This window comes from Misgurnus anguillicaudatus, chromosome 14 (genome assembly GCF_027580225.2).
Source record: "Misgurnus anguillicaudatus chromosome 14, ASM2758022v2, whole genome shotgun sequence".
In the NCBI taxonomy this organism is placed as follows: Eukaryota; Metazoa; Chordata; class Actinopteri; order Cypriniformes; family Cobitidae; genus Misgurnus; species Misgurnus anguillicaudatus.
In genome coordinates this window covers 19986984-20004377 of record NC_073350.2, presented here as the reverse complement: position 1 = coordinate 20004377, position 17394 = coordinate 19986984, and the positions used below count along the sequence as shown (strand labels likewise).

The 17394-nt window shown below is 36.6% G+C and overlaps 1 long non-coding RNA gene across 7 annotated transcripts in view; it reads left to right on the top strand.

Moving 5' to 3' along the window:
- Positions 1–17394, top strand: part of LOC129427767 (uncharacterized) — a 54193-nt gene that overhangs the window by 1082 nt on the left and 35717 nt on the right. For 5 of the 7 annotated variants that reach the window (XR_012373204.1, XR_012373202.1, XR_012373205.1 and 2 more), the window contains exons 3-5: positions 1244–1362; positions 3253–3378; positions 4231–4354. This is a non-coding gene — a long non-coding RNA (uncharacterized lncRNA). The other 2 variants (XR_012373203.1, XR_012373206.1) reach the window with 2 other exon arrangements.

Genomic DNA, 17394 nt, shown 5'->3' with positions numbered 1-17394 from the left:
ATTGTGCAGTTCGTAAAGGTTTATGCATATTGCCTTATTTTAAAACTTTAGATATTGCTTATCGATCCCACTCTTATCCATTAACGCCACATTAATCATGGGATTTTTTATGATCTTGTCTTGTGAAATCGACAGCTCATTTTGTCCGGTGTGACACAAAGTGTCAAATGTGCGGATTCCAAGCAAAATTGAAGGTTATGTGTGTTCTTTATGGTTTGATAATCAATAGTAACCTTTGCCTGTCTATATAGTGACTTATTTTAATGAGACCAAACTGTGTGTCCTGAGAGAGGCTTCTCCGAAAGAGAATTATAAAGTTGGACAATCGACACATGGAGGATCGTGTCAGAGACGTAAATGGGGGCGTTTTTTTTCTCCCAGAAAGGTCAATTATGTTCGGTGACAGCTTCCTCTCAGGTAGTTACCCTGTCATCTTCCTCTCTTCCCTCACTGCAGACCGCACTACATATTTAATACTTTTCCAGACTTCTTTCAATCCACCATCATACGGAGACCCAAATTGGCAGGGGTGAGAAAAGAAGGTGAATAATTCTCTTCTGCATTAACATGGTTTGGAGACGGATTGCCCTTTCCCGTCTTGAGAACGTGAGTCTGAGCTAGAGGAGCAGAGGTGAGAGAAGGTAGGAAAATGACATTGTTCAGCCTTCAGGATGCCGTCACTCTAATCCGGCACAGATCGCAATTTTCCCTCGTGACACCTCCTGCGACCTGCTGATGTCTCACAAGGTTCTTTCTTCCCTTTATATAGGCATAATTAAGTAAGCTGGGCTTTGAAATCAGGAAATAAGAGGTCAATTTACAACTTATAAAATGAAGAGATCAAATCAAGTCACTGACAATTAACAAGGGAATGAGTGAGAATAAAAGATGGGATTGGACCGCCAAGGGTCTTTTATTAGCAATTCTGCCATTAAGGATTAGTCAGTAGGTCACTGGAAACCAAGGAATGACCTTGGAGATCAGACCTCCAGTTTCCCTATCCACAACTGTGTCCCAGTGTTGCCAATCTGAGCTGTCCCGAGAATGGATCTGAGCTTTCTTTGAGGGCTCTTCTGCGCCGATCAACCTCTGTGTAATTGTATCAGGAAGAATGTTGAAAGTTTTTAAAGTGCATACATAATGAAAGGACTGTTTCAAATCTGCAGGAATAATAGATGTCAAGTTTTTGAAAATCAATGAACACTTCAGTTAAACAGTCAAACCCCTGATCTCAATCCAACAGAGAGACGGTGCCACAATCTGAAACCTGCATACTAACCTGAACAACCTGCTCCAAATCTGCCTGGAGGGATAGGCTAAAAATCGAACCAGGGACCACCCCGAGACCATTATAGCGAGAAAGCAAGTACTTTCTTATTTTTTTTATACACACTGTCAAAAAATGCTCAAAAATGGTCTCAAGCTGTCACTGGGAAAGTACCCATTATAAAGGACATAAAATGTACCATTTAGGTACAGATGTGTATACGGCTATTTCTCAGATTTAGGGCCAAATTGGGTTGCTGCGATTTTTAAAATTAAAATTCCAAATTTGACTAATTGGTATACATCAAATTATCAGTCCTTAAAGGTATAGCGGAGGATTTCCTCGAAATTTAGAAAAGAACCGCCTTGTCCACTTTTTAAAAAAATGCAATTGCACAACACTCCTGATTGACAACTACGAGGACCAATAGTCTTGATGATTCACCCGGAAAAAGAAAATCCTCCGCAGTACCTTTAAGTCAGGAGCGACGTTATGTGCTTGGTTGAGACCATAAGATAAGGGAATTTATGATTTTTTTTGCCATTTTCTTAACTATGTCAAGTAAATGTGTCATTACCGTAACATCATCGAATATATGTAAAAAATAAAACTTAAATGATAAATCAGTGCTTTTTGTGGTTTCACATGTAATCTAATTTATCTTGAACTTAATGAGATTTTTACTTGCAAGATGAATTATAGTCATTTCCGTATCTAAATTTCTGATTCATCAATCTACCCTGGCATGAAATCTAAGCCTGTTTTAAGTGAATGCCATGTATCATTTATTGTCAGAAATTTATAATTGTAGAATGCTTTTGTTATTTATACATTATTTATTGGTAAACTTATGTATTGTGCTGGTAATGACTGTGCTGGTAATGACATTTTTGTCAAAAAACTAGCCCTACTAGCTAAGATGATGACTAAGCAAGTGTAGCTAGCTTTCTACATGTAATTTACACCATTTTAACTATTAAAGTGATACAAATATAAAAAAAAATGTTTAAAAATACAGAAATACAACACATATGGTAATGACGGATTGTGCCCAACACAAAGAATAAAGAGTAGATTTACTTACTTTTCTGGACATGAAGGCATTAGTCTTGCAGCTTGAAATCAATGTGCTCCACTATGTCATTAGGTTACCATGGCTACCAAATAAACTTTTGATGAAAAAACAGTGGAAAAGTCTCTTTATAAGTCCCTTATTTTTGAGATATGGCACGATATGTGAAAACTCTGGTGAAGGACAACACCAAAACACAGATATTGTACCACAAAACACCAATAAAATGTGATAAAATTATTAGTAAGAGCAGCCATAAAAAAAAAGACTAGGCTTGTGTTTCTTTATACTTGTGCTCAAATTTATTAGATTTGATTAGTTTTTAATAGAATTACACCCTGGGGACATAAATAGGCCCGAATTCTGGGAAATACCCATAAATTTAATGTACTTCTGAGGTGCAAAATTGTACTTTTTGAAAGGGTATCACCCCATTGACAGCCAGGGATTATTTTTGACCATTTATTTTGACAGTGCAGCATAACATTAAGAGCGAGAAGTTAAATTAAAACATTAACATAAAATGAAACTGGCATGGACTTCATGTTATCCCAGCATGATTTGAGGATGTTACAAAGACTATCTTTTGTGTTTCAGTGGAGTACGAACATCTGACCTTTTGTATAAAAGAGTTAACATGGTCAGTGCCACCAATCTGATAGTTTGATTTGTGTCCTGGAAATAAATTCTTAAATATTTAATACTTACGCACACTTCAGTGTGTTTTAGTGTGTGTGATTGTTTATGTGCATGCTCGTGTGTTTAGACGTGACATGTACAGATGTTTGTTTATACTGCTGGACCCCTCCAGCTGTGTTTTCTTGGGCCTCTTTCTGGCTGAATGAATCTCCAAGCCAAATAAACTAAAGCAAAGTCTGATTAAGACCCATATTTCTCCCTGTGGCTCTTACAGATCTCCTCGGCCTGCACCAGGGTATCAGCAAACAGATGACATTCACCATACAGCAATCGGCAGATATAACAAGAGTCAGAGAACCAGCAGGGGGAAGCAGTGGTCCACATCTACCGTATCTTCAAGGTCAGTAAATTATGCCTGAGGGCAGACTTAAGCTTGATACCAAAGATCATGTTCGGTTTCCAGCGCCTGTACATATCTATAGGTGTTTTGTGAGTGTTTGTTAAAGTCATACGCACTTAAGTGTTAAGTGGGAGCAACCAAAACCTTGGCAGACTCCTGCGTCACTAAAGAGAGCATAAAGGAGGAAACCAAACACACAATTATTATTTATTAAAATCATTTATTTTAATGGATCAAGAGTCAAGTTAGCATTAAAGCACATGTCACTGTGTATAAAAGGTTGTTGATTATTTAATTTGATTGATAGAGAGGGATATAGAGAGGACATATATTTATTCAGTTGGTGCTTGGCCCCAAAGTTTGTGTAGAGAATGCAAGCAAAGAATTGTGCAATAATGCATCTGCCAAATAAAACACGAACACACAAAATTTATTTCATAATGACACTGTTGCAAAAGTCTTGTGCAATAAATCACTGTTTATTACACCATTTGATATTGCATAATCAAATGGAAAAAAATAATAAAATCTGACCATAATTCATGTCAGAAAATAACACACAGATAAAAAATGATGTGTTTGAATTAGGGAAAGAAAATGTCAAAATAATACATATTATGGTTTTAATAAAGGTCTCATATTATCCCGAGGTCAATACTGCATTCAGCCTTAATAACTAAAAGTGGATACTGAAGATGGCTCTACACGGTCATAAATCTCACTCATTTGACTACCAATCCTTGAATAAAATTAAGGATGATACAGTCGCCCACAAAATCCTGTCGATTTAAAGTCTTGGACAATAGCGCTACTTCACCGATTCCACTTAAACCCACTTTCTCTTTGCTGAAGGGCCCCGAACCCAAACCTCATGAACTTCAGACGGAGGGAGTGTGTACTGAAAGTGTCAGGTCGGATCCGGTCTTCCTCTGAGATACGTGGCGACTTAAAGTTGGATTTCATTTTCACTTTCCAGGTAATAAGAAAAGTTTCTTCTTTCGTCTGTGCCGCTCGCAGGAGATAAAGCCCTGGAATGACTTTGTGGCGGAGAGATCTTAACACCACATAAGGCACCAAGAAGCTCTCCTCAACTATTATTACAGCCCTTAAAAAAGAAAGAAAAGATGGGGAGAGCAAGAATACGGTATAAGGGAAAGAAGTTAGCCGGTAAATGCGACGGAACCTGGTTACAATTAGAGGGCGATTTCCAAAAAGGTCAATGAATTCAGATAATATCCTTAGAGGGAGGGAATTTAATACCCTTTTTTGCTGAATTAATTAATTGTAATATTAGGCTCACTCAAGGGGGCTCTTTCTTGAGTGATTAAGCGAGCACATATCTTTAAAAGACTCCTTAACTCTCATGGGGTTTGTGCCTTTGAACCCAGGGTGTAGGATATATTTATATATAATGCATGAGTTTAAAATAATATACATAAATGTGAGCTTACCTCCATCGTGCTACGATTATTCAGACGATGAATTGGAGCAGTTTCTTTTGCGCCATTAACTTTCCAGGACAAATTTGGAGCTACTTTTGCTTTAGTTATTTCAAAATTATTTGCATATTGATATCGATGAATCATTGGGGGATCTGTGGTTTTAACATTTTTTTAAATTTTTAAAAACTTTTTGAATTAGGTGTCTAAAATCCAGGCTAAACATAATCTAAAAATGAGATTTGGAGCATCAAAGTTGGATTTTATTCATTGATCTCACATTGATTTTAATCTTTGAGATGACCTTACTCAGTCAATATTAAAGATATCAAGGTTATACTTTCACAGAATGTTCTTTACATTATGTAGAAAACAGAAGATCACAAAAAATGACTTTAGCTGCGTTTTCACAGGCAGAGTTTGCTTTTATTGATCACTTATATATTTGGTCATAAATTCCAATAGCACTTATTTAAAAGGCTGTGCCATATACCTGACATTTTGAATTTTATTAAAGTCCGTGTAAAGTCAGATATTAAATATGAGTTTGTCATACCACAAAAATATTTGTTATTAATAGGGATGCTCTGATCGATCGGCCGATAATGCTATGCCTCTCAATAAAATATGGTGAAATGCCGCTACATCCAAAACCCAGAGGGCGCTCTCCTGCAGAAACTCAATATGCGCTGCAGACGAAAAACCATTACACACGCAGCCATGGCACTGAACGAGCAATCGTTATTATAATCCAAATGGGCAAACATTATTGAGCAAGTTGACCCGATGTAAAACTGCGTTATTAATCACCATGATTGTAAAGTGGACTTTAAAAGCTGGAATAAGCATTAAACATTTCAATCGTTAAGAGAGGAATAACATGGATGCAACTTTCTTGGAAATAAGGATTGTGCATCACACAGTCAGGTACAAAGAGGGAGAAGACTAACTTCTATGGGTAAGACAAAAATATAAATTTTCGCTACTTGTTTATTGACTTATTAATAACATTTAGCTTAGGAATATTTACATATTATTAGTGTATATCGGCATTTATTGTAGCACCCCTAGTTGTTAACCAACCAACCAAATTTGAATGATGGAAATAATAAATTAAGTAAATTAAATAAGTTGTCAAAATCTTGGAAAAATAGGCAGCATTCTCTGTTCTCAAGCAGTGGGGGCGTGTCGGCTTTCCACACTGAAAGCAGGCCCACTCACGGGAAAGCTGCCGTCTCTCTCAACTTTCAAATAGCGCTACAACCTGAATGGATGCTCGCGATTGTGTTACTGTGGGTTCCCACCAGCCGCGTTCGAGGCGTCAAATTTGCGTCTAGCGCGTCTAGTTTGCCGCTTGAACATTTTTAGTTTACTCGCTTGATTCGCGTGTGAAAGCCGCGCTTGAAATTCTAGTCATCGAGACATTCACACGTAAATTTGCGTCATGGGAGGAGTTTCTGCGACTCCGCTCGCTTCCTGTAATCACGTCACTACTAGAGCAAGCTCCTGATTGGTTAACGCAGCGCGTTTTTCCGCCAAAGTTCAAATTTTTCAATTTGCGCGTTTCCCGCAGCAACGCTCAATTTGAGCCATTCGCGCGAACTAGACATGCAAATGCGGCGAAATCGCGTCTACCACGCCAGCTGGTGTGAACGCAGCATTAGGGCCGGGGTCTTGCACGGTGGCTCAATTGCATCATCAAGCTACCGTTTTAGGCTCGCTTAAAAAATCATGAACTTTGTTTAAAAAAACTAACGATCTAACTCTGCAATTCAGTATTATGTATTACAGTCTTTGTTGCGTGTTTCAGCAATACATTTCTAACGTTTATCATGTGTTTAGAAACAATTTTCAAGATTTGCCTTACAGGGACTTTAAAGAGGACATTTTTATGATGTAAAATAAATCTTTGGTGTCCCCAGAGTACATATTTGTGAAGTTCTAGCTCAAAATACCATATAGATAATTTATTATAGCATGTTAAAATCGCCACTTTGTAGGTATGAGCAAAAATGTGCCGTTTTTGGGTGTGTCCTTTTAAATGCAAACGAGCTGGTCTCCGCACTAAATGGCAGTGCTGTGGTTGGATAGTGCAGATTAAGGGGCGGTATTATCCCCTTCTGACATCACAAGGGGTGCCAAATTTTAATGACCTTTTTTCACATGCTTGAAGAGAAAGGTTTACCAAAACTAAGTTACTGGGTTGATCTTTTTCACGTTTTCAAGGTTGATAGAAGAGCTGGGGACCCAATTATAGCACTTAAACATGTAAAATGTCAGATTTTCGTGAAATTTAAACTGGTTTTGATACTCGTAATTTTATCTGATCTTCACTGAAATATCTGGCTTCACAATAGCTATCAAATATAGGTATGGTCTTAGTGAGCACTTTTCAAAGTAAAGACACAATTAAGACACTGGTGCCAACGGCTAACAGAAAATGAGGCTGGATCTTCACGATACAATGTAGGCCGTGCTGGCCCCGTAATTGCTGCTTGAAGCTATGTTTTATTAGTTCCATACTGTCACTTAAACTTTTGTATTCGGTGGGCAGCGATGCCTTGTTAACATGTCAGAAGTAACTTAATATTCCAGTCCATTCTAACCTGTATATTTGAGCTGACTGTTTGGCACATAAAATCATTTCAGATACAGCCAAGAATCTCCTTGATCTTACTTTAATGTTTCCATTCTTACAACCTTGCCCTCCATTCGTTTCTGTTTTGTCCCAGGAAAGGTCCCGTCAATTGCCGTTGCCCCGGGGAGAGCTGCACAAAGACCCGCAACATGACAGCTTCCTTAACCTGCTGCCAGCAGTCCCCAATCAACCTCTCATAATGCGCCGTGTCCAGCAGGAAAATAACCTCACTCATTCTCTCTCAGACTGGCGAACTTGTCAGTCACTTCGTGCCCATTGAAATGTCAATCAAACCTTCTCTTTTGAAAAGTGGCTGGGCCTTTTAAACGCTCTACAGCTTTACAAAACCATTACAAAGTATCATCATTCACTTCAAATTCTGTTAGCATGCCATCATAACACTTTATCTTTAGAGACTGATCCCTCTGTTGGTTCACAGGTGGGATTTTATATAGACTAAAGGCTGGAGCCATGTTATGGATTTTGACCATTTACAGCCTTTTTCTTATGGTGCAGGTAGCTTATTTATCTAGATGCTCCTAGAACACAACTGAAATAGTAAATGTTTTTGTGAGGTCTTAATGTGCGCTAGATGGATGACTTTGACAAGCACAGCTCTGGACCCTTTTGCACTGTGCTTTTATATGTTTCCTCAGTAGCGTTTTTAAAATGCAAGAACAAATTCTGTGTAAACGGCCCCAAAACATCATCTTTTCAAGGTGAGCAATTAATGTTTTGGTGTCATGAACAGCAGTCTCTTTTTAATAAACATTTGTCGAAGTTAGGTGCAGTCAGGATTGTGCTATTAAACTCTACACTTTTCGCTCTCCTCTCCTTCCAAATCTGACACATCAGGTTTCTTCCACCGGTAATGATCAAAGTCACATTAAAACGACGCTTGTTTCGCACAGGGGGGTGGGTGCAACGTGGGCGCCTCCAGCTCGGGTTCTTGAATTAATTTCCAGATGAAAATGTTGGTTTAGCGCAATCAAGTGATGTTATAAACATCCCTCCACCTCGGGCATTGTGCTACCATTCTCTGACCTTGCTAAACATTCAGGTGCAATTAATTATTTCACCGAGATCTTGCGACCGCTCCGAAACTAGTTAACATCCCTGGGGGATTGGACGTTATTTTAAAAACACTTTCTCATCATGAATTTTAATCATCGCAAAATGTATTGATTAATTATTAACTAAGTAACTTTAAGTGATGCCAGGTGGGTATCATTTCAAAAAGAATTGGAAAAATCCTTTTGGGGGTGAAGACTTTAAAGTACAGACGCTGTGAATTTATGAACCAAGCATTAGCAGCTTGGCTTCTTTCATGTTCAAAAACACTTTTTATCTCCACAAAGTGAGTATTTGGTCTTGTTTGGACAGAGGAGACTTACTATGGACATTTTTTTTCTCTTGTTTGCATGGAGCAGCAGTTCTTTGGCCCCTAAGATATATTTAAAGCCCCCTATTTTCCTTTACATGATTTTAAGTTTTTTTGGCATGTAAGTGTGTGTTAGTACATGTTAACGATCTGCAAAGTTACAAATCCCAAAGTGTACGATGTCGCGAATTATCGTCTCCAACTGAAATCTTTTTTTGATTGTAGGCAAGAGTTTACTTCCGTAACGAGGCGATGTGGACTTGACGCACATTGTTATAATTCCACCCACTTTTGACTCACAGCCTGTAAGTAGCCTATTTTTTTTCACATTTTAATAATTTACTAGTGACTAGTTTACTAGTTTTGAGCAGTGCAGAGTAGCTCTTGTTGTTTGTCTTTTCTACGACACAAATGCAGACATGGTTTTATGTTTAAGTATCCTTACCTAACCAATCTATTATATTTGGCTCAAGCTTCACTGGCAAAGTTAAAACTTCAGCATGGTCATCTGCACTTTCTGGATCAGATTCGTATTGATAAGGTAGTAAAGATTATTTGAAGAGTTTGGTTCCAAAACGCGATATAAACACCATTTTTGAAAAGAGTTACTGCCAAAATCAGTATTATATCAGGTCAGTAGTTAAAAGTAAATTCTTAATTTTACGCAAAATCCAATATCCGCTGTGTTATTCTGTCATCTTTTCTCCCTTTTTTCCCAAAATGCAATAAACGCCACTCCTCCTTTTTTACAGAACGCAATAACTCCGCTCCAGAAATTAATGAGTACACGGAGTCCTAGTTTTCCTCGTTTACTTTGTACTTCGTGATCAACAAACAAAACAACTTTATTTGCATTGATAAACCTGTGATATTTTTCTGTGACGGGAAAGAAACGTAAGCCATCAACATCTAATCATTTACTCGGGAGACGGTCGCTTCTCATGCTAACACATTGACCCCAGAGGATCTTATGAAAAACTTTCCATTATTTTACTCAGTCGAAAATCGAGCAGGACCAAAACATTTTACAGCTGATCGCTTTGAAAAATGCTAAGCGACGACGTCAAGTATAACCGCAGCAATGACAGTGTTCTTAATATGACAAAGTTTTTATTAATGCCGTTAATGTTTATTTTTTTAATCAGTGTGTACAACTGTTCAACTAAATGAATATAAAATGGCAAAGATGAATGCACATTTGATTGAATAGATTTATAGCATTTATAAATGGATTTGATTTTTTAATGTTTTTATAACCAAAGATGCTATGTGAAAGTTTGTAACAGAAAATAGTGTTTTTCATCTTGTCACTTTCTTGGTATAGAAAACACGTTTTACCCAAATTTGTCAAAATGGATTTATTGCGTTTTGGAACCAAACTCTTCATTTTATCTCCTCTAAGTATTGCTTTGGGAGCTGATCTTACAAAAATGGTAACGAGCGTCACATTTCCGTCACACGCTTGAGGTATTCGGCCAATCACAATGCACTGGATAGCTGACAAATTGGTGCACACCACGCTTTTCAGAACGATGAGCTTTGTAGAAACTGACGCGTTTCAGAAAGGTGGGGCATAGACGAGCAACGATAATGTACGATTGGACCATAAACCACATGAACAAATGCATTAAACCAAATACACAAAATAACATTCTTCTAAATGACAAACATTTTTTTAAATGACAAAATTGGACTATTTAATAGTTGCCAATTAAATTCCAAATTTGAATATTGGAATGTAATCTTGTACCCTAAAATTATGTGATACTGTGATATTATGCAATACTAAAATTTTTGGCCCTGATTTAACTTGCTGTTAAATGGCTATCAGGGTTTTATGATGGTTGCTTGTTAATTTTAACATTTTTCTTTTTTTCTTTTACTTTTAATTTCTCTCATTCTCGTACTATGATATGAACGCAATTTTTTTCCTTTTATAAAATACAAACAGATAATGTATAAATGTCACATGTGAATACATGTTTATTACTGAAACAACTGCATTAGCATTTAGCAGAAAGCTAAAGAAATTTTATTTTTCACTAAAACAAAGCAAAATAGCTTCTTTATCTGGTGTTCGGTGTAATTTTGTGGATATTTTGTTCTACATTTGCTGTATTGTACTTAACATTATTTAGATACAGAGTCAAGTTCAGAAACAGATAATAACCTTTGAAACACTGCATTAGATTAATGTATAATACAAAAATGTTGGGAGAGACAAAAGGGGAAAACGCCTACATTTGTAACAATAAGTTAATAGGAACCCAATTGCTGCAATCTCTAACTTAAATGAAAATGAATAGAAAATCAAATCTTTGAAATTTGTATAAATGTATTGTTAATATTAAATAACAAGCCCAGGTAATGCACTTCAAATTCCACTTGCACTGTTCAAATAGTGCATGTTAACCTATACAGCAGGACCTGGGTGAAAACACAGCAAATTACAAATTACCTGCCTGATTATGACTGACCCCAAATATCCTACAGGCATGAATATTCATTATGAAATTTATCCCAGTCTCAAAAATTATTAATTTCTTCCTCCTCTATCTCCACTCACTCTCAGCGTCTCGTTCTCTCGTCTGGGTGGACTGTGAATAAGAATGATTAATGAAATTCTCACACATACAAATTCATCATTCTCAGGGAGCCGGAATGGTAATAAGGATCCAATTAAAGGCACAGTATGAGGCTTTAGATTCACACTGCACTCTTACTGCATTGAGGGCAAGTGAGATAAAGAAGGAAAATCACTTAGTTTGGCACAATATGCTTGGGTGATGTTATAGATGTGCCACTAAAGTCGTAAACTTTTACGGTAGTTTTACTGTAAAATTGCGGTTAATTCTAAATACAGGGTTATATCTCTAAAAAAGGATGAGAGCATAATTCAATTTTTCTTTGCAAGTCTAAAACCTTGTTACCAAGCGCATGACACCTTCGACCTCTCTGTTGTGTTTACTGAGGCCTAAATCGTGTTTTCTGTTGCTTCGCACCCCTGCCTGTCTGCACACTGCTTAATTTCATGTTCGGTTGGATTCTAAGACGGCTCATCCTCCAGCCAAATATTTGTTGTGGGTTGGCAGGGCAATCTATGGCTGAGTACATATACTTATCTTTTGAAGTCGGCACCGGAAAGGAAGGACGCTGGAGTTGTAGAGGGTAGGAGGTTGGGGGCATGCTGAACCCTGAGATAAAAGCATTTGGGTAAATCCTGAACATTGCCAATATCGCTTCAACCATGGGGCATTAGGGCTGAATCCACTCTGTGGGACCTCTTTACAAAGAACTTCAAGGTTGTCATTGGATGCTGTATAGTGATGCAAACCACATAGCTGCATATTTTGTCAATTAAGTGTTTACAAAAAACAGCTAAAAATGGATGCTCAATTAAAAGTCACATCTGAAGAAGCTACAAAGGTATCAAAAATATTTTAATCATGACTCGCACATACATTGAAAAAATTATAAATTCAATTTACTTAATTTTTTAAGGTAAGTGGTTGCAATCAATTTATTTAAGCTACATTTAAACAAAAGTTTTTTGTTTTGTTTTATTTTTTATTTTGTTTAAATGTAGCTTAAATAAATTGATTGCAACCACTTACCTTAAAAAAAAAATAAGTAAATTGAACGAATCATTTTGTCTCTTCCTCAGACATTAGTCAATAAAGTATTGGCTACACTTTTTTTGAGTGCCAAATCACTGAAATGTCTTTGAAAAGTGAGAATGAAATGTCCAAATTGTCAATTTGTGTTACTTTTTACTAAATCAAACACTGTCAAAAAGTTTGTGTGAAGATCTTGAATAATCAGTTTTATTAGCTTGGTAAAACAAAGCTTAAAGGATTAATCCATTTTCTTAAATGAAAAATCCAGATAATTTACTCACCACCATTTCATCCAAAATGTTGATGTCTTTCTTTGTTCAGTCGAGAAGAAATTATGTTTTTTGAGTAAAACATTGCAGGGTTTTTCTCATTTAATGGACTTTAATGGACACCAACACTTAAAACTTAATTCAACACGTAACAGTTTTTTTCAACGGAGTTTCAAAGGACTATAAACGATCCCAAACGAGGCATAAGGGTCTTATCTAGCGAAACGATTGTCATTTTTGACAAGAAAAATAACAAATATACACTTTTAAACCACAATTTCTCGTCTAGATCCAGTCCTGAAAGCGTCAGCTTGACCTCACGCAATACGTCATGACGTCAAGAGGTCACAGAGGATGAACGCGAAACTCCGCCCAAGTGTTTACAAGTCTGTTGGAAGAGGACCGTCCCGATGTTGTTGTATGTGGAATGATACTAATTAATGTCTTTGTGTCAGTTTATTGTTTACAGTGGTCCGCAAATGTGCGTTTTATATATGTAACACGTGACCTCTCTACGTCACTACGCATTTACGCTAGGTCGCGCTGGACCAGACCTAGACGAAAAGCTGTGATTCAAAAGTGCATATTCTCCATTTTTCCCGTCAAAAATAAAAATCGTTTCGCTAGACAAGACCCTTATGCCTCGTTTTGGATCGTTTATAGTCCTTTGAAAAAAAACCTGTTGAGTGTGCTGAGCCAAGTGTCAAGTGCCGGTGTCCATCAAAGTCCATCAAAATGAGAAAAATCCCGCAATGTTTTCCTCAAAAAACATAATTTCTTCTCGACTGAACAAAGAAAGACATCAACAATTTGGATGACATGGTGGGGAGTAAATTATCTGGATTTTTCTTTTAAGAAAATTGACTATTCCTTTAAGGATTGTCTGATATACTTTGCATACAGGTAAATATATATGCAAATATGTAATGAAAAGGATATTAGTAATGATTAAATTGGTGATTATGTTCATAATAATCATTTTTAAATCTCGACTCCAATAGAATCAGATTTGGCTTGTGGATGAAGGGAAAAAATGAAACATTTTTTCTGTTGCATGCCCCTTTCTGCCACACACACAATAACTTCGCCTGTGCTAATTAACAATTAGTAAAGACTCGGTGGCTAATTGTGTTATTCCTCGTAATTAAGGGGCTAATTACTAGAATGTCAATTTAGATTTAATTACTAAGTGCTTTGGTAATTCCCAGTGCCATTTTCCAACCTTTTTCCTGTCTGTTCACAGGAAACCTTTTGACACTTCTCCATGCCCTATTCCTTTCGGTTAAAAAAGGAAAGGAGGAAATATGTAAATAAAAATAAATGAGAGGTTTTAGACCTGTTATCAAGACTGTCACGATTAATAAAATGGTTTATACCTCTGGACCACCAACAATCTTTATCCTAATAAAAGAATAAAGACTGTTTTGCATACATCATCTTTTAAATCCTTTTCTCCACTAATACTGCAACAACAACCTATGTAATATTATTAACTATATCTACCATGTATACAATACAATAGAATTTATTCATTATTAATAAAAAAATAAAAATAAATAAAAATGAGAAACAATGATATTATGCTGATAAGATGCTAATACATATGTGTGTGACTGCCAAACTCACCAATTGACCACTAATGGGTGCTATTGGCTTAAACATGGTTCAGTCCACGTGAAACGTGCAAATTGGCAATGGCCTACAATTCCTCTCGCTCTCCTGTTCCTTCAGCATAACGGCTTTGATTTTCATCGTAACTGTCTGACTCCCTCAAACCGCTGCCAAAATACAATAGGACAGGGTATAATATATATAATTACACCCACTTACATTAGCCATTATGCCAGTGAAGCATTCCTTGGAAAATGACACACGACCTGTCAAGACTTCATTCACGCCATTAATAAGCATCATTAGTGTCTACTTTGAATACCTCTCTTGCACATTGCAGTCATTTCAACATGTCATATATTTTAATTTGAGGCCAAAAATAGCTGTGTGGATATTATGCACTCTCCCCGCTAGTCTTTGTGATCTCTTAATGGCCAGGAAGTTCAGAGTTTGACCTTGGATCCGCTTTCATTGGGATTAAAAATTCTTGCCCCTCACAAACTATCAAATATGTGTCAGGTTGTTGTTCATTTTTGCATCATATTCATTCGCTTATAAAAGAAAAAAAAACCAGGCAATTATCTATTATAAGGAATGCCAATGGGAATTGATGCACTTAAATTGAAGAGGAAAATAAGATTTTATAAATCCTCCCTTGAGCTGGATCTCACAATATACTGATCTCCCAAATCTCTCCATCCTGTCCCCCAAACGTGTCTGCGTTTCCCCTGATGACGAACTGATAAAAGGAAACATCTTGGTGTTGCTGAAGCTCAACCAAACCTCCCATAGGTATCGATGAAAAATAAAGACAATAACTCATGCTTTGATCTAAGTAAGTCATTAACTTCTCTGCGCCTTGTTTACCGCCTTTGACAAAAAGCAGCTTAAGGGGCTAATTAATTGTTAAAGTGACGCACAATGGTTAATTAGCCAGCGTCTTTTGTCAGTGATGTACCATGGCAGATTTTTGTACAGGTCTTCTTAATGCTACTCCCCCCAGCTGGTACAGTGAGGGGTTTAATTTTTTATTCGGAGACACGAGTGAGGCTGGCTGACATTTTAGCTGGTAAACCCATAGGAGGTCACATCAGAAAATCCTCACGGTCCCCTTTTAAATACCCTGATGTGTAATGTGCACGCAGGGCATCTGAGGTTCAGGGGTAAATGGAGTCACGTTTACAGTAATTGACTGGTAGTTACTGGGTTAAAAGTGCAAAGGAAAGTACCATTTAAATGTATAGCGCAAATCAGCGATGTCCTTGTGCTTTCGCTTACACTGTAAAAAAATTCTGTATAAATTACAGTATTACTGGGTATTACTGGCAACTACCTGCCAGAAAGTTACTGTAGATTTTACAGTTATGTTATTTACTGGCAACAGTTTGTTTAAAGTTAAATGAACAAAAAACATTTTCAGTCTTTATCTTCTATAGTAAGTTACTGGCAATCAGCTGCATAATTACAGCTAATTTTTTACAGTGTACGATGGTTCCGCAAGATGACTATTTAAAGATTAAATTGTGATACAGCTTCAAAAATTATCGTATCTACTTGTGCCTCACATTTTTCATATGGCTCTTGGATCGCAAATTACAGTATTATTGGCAGCGGAGTGCCAGTAACTTACTGTAGATTTAAATTTGTGTTATTTACTGGTAACAGTTTGTTCAAAGTTAAATAAACATTAAACATTAGCAAATCTTTATCTTTATATAATAAAACTATAAAATAACAGCCTCATGCAAAGCATTCTGGGAACCAAAATCTGAAGGAAAAAAACTGAAAAAGGTTGATGAGGATACAGCAAAAGGCTTTTATTTTATCATTTTATTCCGTAAAGACAAAGACTTGTTAATGTTTATTTTCATTTAACTTTGAACAAACTGTTGCCAGTAAATAACATACATTTCCATCTACAGTAAGTTACTGGCAAACAGCTGCATAACTACAGCAACATTTTTTACAGTATTGTAGACTGACTGTAAAAAATTATGCAGCTGGTTGCCAGTAACTTACTGTAGAAGATTAAGACTGAAAATGTTTTTTTATGTTCATTTAACTTCGAACAAACTGTTGCCAATAAATAACATAAATGTAAAATCTACAGTAAGTTACTGGCAGCTAGTTGGCAGTAATACCCAGTAATACTGTAATTTCTACAGAAATTTTTTACAGTGTAGCTTAATTTGTAAATAAAATGGGAGATAGGAATGAGGTTTAGTTGTGCATGTTGTCGTGATTTGAATTTGAATTTATTTGATCCAGATTATGGAGGTTCACATGCTTTGGTGTAATAGCAGTGCTGTATTGCCTATTTTATTTAATATAAGCAAATGAAGTGTGTTGTTAACAGTTTAAATGATGCAGAAGTAGCTGATACTGTATCTATAGCAGAGATTCTGTGATTTGTGCAATACAAAACATTTCATAATAAACATCATAACAAATCATAACATTTATATTTATTCATTCTGCATACGCTTTTATCCAAAGTGACATACAAATGAAAGAGAGAAGTTTACATTTTCCTAAATGTTTTATAAATAAATAATAAATACATTTAATCATTGAGGATTAAATGGCAAGACCCTACAAGGCAAGCCGGAAAAAGGAAAAAAAAGGTTGCTTTTCACGAGTGCTTGACTTGTTTAGCTTTTCAGTGGATTAGGACCAATTAAGCTGTTATGACTTTACACCTCTGTGGTCATACGACCATAACTCCCAGCATGCACCTGCCCTGCCCCGCACCACATAGCCTACTGCTGCTTACCACCACACACTGTGAACATCTTATATCTATCATTAACTCCCTGTAAACAGAAGTGCTGTTATTTGTAGAGGTGCCATTTATGATTTAGGTTTAGTGCAGTGTATCAAGTAGTGTGTATTTTATTTAGACTGTCTCTAGAAATGTCTACATAGAAGCTGTAGAAACTTTAGGACTTCAAGATCTCTAGTTCGCAATATCCCTTCAAACCAGTGCCAGTTTTTTCCATTAACGTGGGAACCTAAAATATGCTTCTCCCTCATTATTACAATGAAAGAATAATAACATGAC